A 5,389-nucleotide genomic window follows, 5' to 3' on the forward strand; every position below is an offset into this window, starting at 1 on the left:
AACAACTATATAAAATATATCATATTGTACTAGGTACCTCACTACAATATAACAACTATATAAAATATATCATATTGTACTAGGTACCTAACTACAATATAACAACTATATAAAATATATCATATTGTACTAGGTACCAGACTCCAATATAATAACTATATAAAATATATCATATTGTACTAGGTACCTCACTACAATATAACAACTATATAAAATATATCATATTGTACTAGGTACCTCACTACAATATAACAACTATATAAAATATATCATATTGTACTAGGTACCTCACTCCAATATAACAACTATATAAAATATATCATATTGTACTAGGTACCAGACTCCTATATAATAACTATGTAAAATATATCATATTGTACTAGGTACCTCACTCCAATATAACAACTATATAAAATATATCATATTGTACTAGGTACCAGACTCCAATATAATAACTATATAAAACATATCATATTGTACTAGGTACCTAACTACAATATAACTATATAAAATATATCATATTGTACTAGGTACCAGACTCCAATATAATAACTAAATAAAATATATCATATTGTACTAGGTACCTAACTACAATATAACAACTATTTAAAATATATCATATTGTACTAGGTACCTCACTACAATATAACAACAATTAAAAATATATCATATTGTACTAGGTACCAGACTACTATATAAAATATCTGAGAATGTACTACTAGGTACCTGACTACAGTCTAACAATTATACACATGTTGTATTTGTGGGAGAGCTGAAGAGCTAATATGCTAATAATGAATAAGACCAATGCTAATCCAAAATGTGCTTATAGGCTATACAGTAAAGTCTCGTTATATCGATATTCTCGGGAGTCGGAAAAAATATCGACTATAACCGGACTATCGATATATCCGATCCTGCGCCGAACTGCATTAAAAGTCAACATTTATTATTTTCATAACGCACTCTAGCAATAGCGACTCTGAGTAAATATTCAATAATTGTTAATTCTAGTTAATTGTGGACATATTGGAATGGATTGGCAGCCCTAGTTAACATGAGTGGAATGTATAATATTCTATATTTACCAATATCTCCTATATTTTCCTAAATGTGTTATCTGGTGAGAATAGAAAGGTGTAAACGTGTAAACGTTGTGCCTTGCTGGACGGCCAGATGGAATGAGAAAGTTGGGCGCTGAAGAACACATGTCGGCGCGTGGGAAAGCGTGATGCGTGCACGCATGGCCGCCGCGCACTGGCCCTGACGCGTCGCACATGTAGCTAAACAATGCGGGTCTTTCTGGCCGGCTGCAGGAGAACATGTGTTGCGGCCAAAGTCGCTGCAAAGGTCGGCCGGCGAGCTATGCTTTGAACACTTCAAAGCGGCGGGATGAGACTGTAGCTTTTAAGTTTTATGGCAGGTGTAAGCAGGGGTCTCTGACCGGCCCAGGGTGGTCCGCTCCCCGGGCCGCCGGCGCTCAGCCTGCATGCGAGAGGAGGGCGGGCAGAAGGCCCGGCCGTCGGGGGCAGGGACGCTCTCTGCTCTGAATGTCTCGCATTTGGACGGGCAGACCGGACACTTCAAGGGTCTCTGGTTTCAGAGGACCCCAGCAGGGTACGTCTGTGGACTGCGTCAGGCCCATTTGGAAACAGATACATGGGCCGATGGGACCGGGCCTGATGACCAGCGCCCGGAGTGACTGGGACGCTCTGGCCCCCCCACCCCCGTCCGTGCGGAAGCAGACCTTCTAGCAAGTTCAAAGGATCCAGGGGGGTCGTTTGCTGGACTTCATTTGTCTCAGCACCTGATGGCTTCGCCTCATTGGATCCTCACGCTTCAAAGGTCGCTTGAACCCGACGCATCTCCAAAGACGGCAGCCCCGGAAGCAGCTTTAGAAACAACGCCGCCATTATGAAATAACGCAAGCGGAACATTCCTGGCTCCGTCAAAAAGTACTGGACATTGGACCGAATTGGTCTGGCGTGTTCAATTAGGACTTCCAGAGACACCACATCATTTACTATCACAGACAGTCCCGTTATAATGTGTTTATGGGCGAGGGGGGGGGCAGACACAAACCAAAGAATGGAACCGTTGACCAAAGCAAATGCATTGAAGTAGATTGCACAGGAGAGGTCCAAATCCTAATCAATTATTATTTTATGATGTCACCATTGAGATCATTATCATATTTGGTGGTTGTAAAACACCACATTACCTTACATTACTGTACATTACCTTACAATATCGTACATTACCTCACATTACCGTACCTTACATTACCGTACATTACCTTACATGACCATATATTACCTTAAAATACCATGAATTACCTTACATTACCATACATTACTGTACATTACCTTGCATTACCTTACAATACATTACTGTACATTACCTTACCTTACATTACTGTACCTTACCTTACATTACCTTACAATACATTACCTTACATTACTGTACATTACCTTACATTGCCTTACATTACCTTATATTACTGTACATTACCTTATATTACCTTGCAATACCATGAATTACCTTACATTACCATACATTACCTTACATTACTGTACATTACCTTACAATACATTACCTTACATTACTGTACATTACCTTACATTGCCTTATATTACCTTACATTGCCTTATATTACCTTACATTACCTTACAATACATTACTTGACATTACCTTACAATACCATGAATTACCTTACATTACCATACATTACCTTACATTTCTGTACATTACCTTACATTACTGTACATTACCTTACCTTACAATACATTACCTTACATTACTGTACATTACCTTACATTGCCTTATATTACCTTACATTACCTTACATTACCTTATATTACATTACCTTACACATCTTTAGGTATGAACCCAATGTTACAGTAGCAGATGGATTGAATAAGCTTTGCTTCCTCCTACTCCTTTTGGACACGTGGAACTGGGATTTGATGTAGGTCAGGTATGCCATTGTAAACTGATGCATGTTCAATGCAAAGGAAAGCATTCCCATTCCCATTCCCATTCCCATGCTTCCATGAAGCATGCATTGTTAAAATGGACAGTGATGTCTTCGTCTGTCATGTGTCAAGGAATTTCCAGCGCTGTGCAGGATGTGTAATTATGCCTGCGGAACACCGGGAAGTGCTTGATGATCCTGAAGTGACAGGCGGCCTTGAAGGGGGGGGTCGGGGGGGGACTCCACAGTCAAGACGTGTAAAGTTTAGTCTCAGGAAAGCCACCATTGCCGCTCATCAGGTTTGCATGGTCGCCCCCAAAGCTGGTCTTTCCGGTCAGTTCCAGGGTCAACACTTTGTGTTCACGCAGCCTTCTTCAGGAGTGAAAATAATCCCTGCGGAATGTTTAAGCGTTGCGGCGAGCTCCCGGCGAGCCGTGATTAAAAGTGCATTACCTGATCCCAGCCGTTCCCTCAACGAGCGCCGCTAAACGCCTCCTCGTCTACCTGCTGATTAATTGAACGCGCGCGGCCACATTTCAGCGCACTTTGTTTCCCCGTCCGCGCTCATCCGCCGTTTATTCCAGACACGTTTCCCGCGTCTCTCTAGGAGTCCAATTAAGGATTTACATTGTGACAGAATTTTTCACTTTAATTACCATACGTCCGGAGCGCTTTTGACGGATTTTCTTATTCATCAAACGACACACGGGAGTTGAATTCATCAAGCAAATGGATGCTCGGCTTGTGTAATTGCCGAGGCTTTTGTCTCCGGAAAACATTCCGATGACGGCTTGTCTCGAGCGGAGAAGTGACGGAACACTTGCTTTCCTTTCCCAGGATTCCTCGGTCATCGGTGACAAGCAGAGACATGCGGTACTTTGTGCTGAAGGGGGGGCCTACGGTGCTCAATGCCGCCGCTTTATGTCCACTTGTCCACTTGACCAGCGACACCTTCCTGATTCTGCACCTCCTTCTGCAGCGTTCCCGTGGACTTCCGACCTAAAGTGCCACTTTACTTTACGCCCATGCCGCTACCAAGTGCTCCCGAGGACTTCCGGACAGGTGTGTCTATTCATATCTTCCATTTTGTTTGTGATGATGTCACGTGAACGTGAATATTAAATGTGCCCGAATTTCCAGCCGATGGCGCCATCCTCGATGAACTCGTTTCCTGGAGCGACATCAGCGGAATTCAACCTCTCATCCTAAAGCCGGTAAGGAAACACTACAGTATAGTCAGGGTTTATATTTTTAATCCAAATATCAGTCACGCCATAATGTGTTGCTGCTGGATGTTCACTTTGTTGTCGTTTCCAAAATAAAAGGGTATAAGACGACAATGGGCAATCAAGTGCAGAGAAGACAGAGACGGACGCCCGCCTGGCGTTCTCAGCAGTGATGATGTCACAGATGACTGACGTGAATGACCACCTTTACAGGAAGTATGAAAGTATTTCAGTTGAAACGCACTAGAAAAAGGCAGCTATTCCTGATATGGGTATATGTGGTATATGGGCACGCCCCCATACGCTTGGTTGTGACCTAGGCTGGACCAAGTTTGTCCTTTTGAGATAATAGTATTCCAATGGAATCAGCTGTTTACATTGTAAAGATGGCGTGTCCCGCCGCCAGGTCCCGTCAGTGACAGCGGTTAGAGTCCGGCTTCTTGTGGTCCAGGACCAGCAGCTTCAGCAGAAAATCGGTGAGTAATCGACACGCCTCTTTTGAAGACCCATGTTGACCTTGTCCTGTGATTTCTGTTCAACATTTACAATAACAGTGACTGTTAGAATACTTTCATCAAATTCCGCTCCCCTTTAGTCTTCAACGGCCATTGTGGACTCGCCACACCATCCGAGTGGAATCATCTGCTGCAACCTGTTTAGAATCCCTCAACGTTGTGGTCCTTGCAGGCCGGCATGGCATGCAGATCCAGGCTGGCTAATCATCTCATTCCAGAGCGGAATGGAATAAATCAGGAAAAAAGGGTGATGGCCGCCTGCTAGCGAGGTAGCCGGAAGCCAGCTGCGGCGTTCCCGCCTAATGCCCAATTTTCCCGTGGCACCTCCTTGGCGTGAGGCAGCAAATATCCTCTGGGCCTCTTCATTAGGCCACCAGGCCCGCGCGCCCCCTCGTTGTCTCTCCGAGGGGGAAGCACGCGGGAGAAGCGGCGAGGCCGTCACAGGCGACGCGTTTATGTACCCCGGAAATCCAACACCTGCCAGCGTGGGACGTCGTCATGCTCCGCTGCATCATCTTGTTGGACCACTTGCTGCTGCAGTTGACGTTGAAGTGGAGATGGCGATAAAGACCAGCGACCCCCGGGGGGCTGGTCCATGCGAGGGAGTCTTCAGGTGGCATCGCTTGATGCCTGATGGATCTTTGATCCGTAGCTCGGTACGTGAAAGTCCACAA

At 44.4% G+C, this 5,389-nt stretch overlaps 1 long non-coding RNA gene across 1 annotated transcript; it reads left to right on the top strand.

Moving 5' to 3' along the window:
• Positions 1–3,260: 3,260 nt before the first annotated feature.
• Positions 3,261–5,389, top strand: LOC131108666 (uncharacterized). Its single transcript, XR_009120504.1, has 3 exons — positions 3,261–4,036; positions 4,115–4,188; positions 4,300–5,389. It is a non-coding gene; the product is annotated as an uncharacterized LOC131108666 (long non-coding RNA).

This window comes from Doryrhamphus excisus, chromosome 21 (genome assembly GCF_030265055.1).
Source record: "Doryrhamphus excisus isolate RoL2022-K1 chromosome 21, RoL_Dexc_1.0, whole genome shotgun sequence".
Taxonomy (NCBI): Eukaryota; Metazoa; Chordata; class Actinopteri; order Syngnathiformes; family Syngnathidae; genus Doryrhamphus; species Doryrhamphus excisus.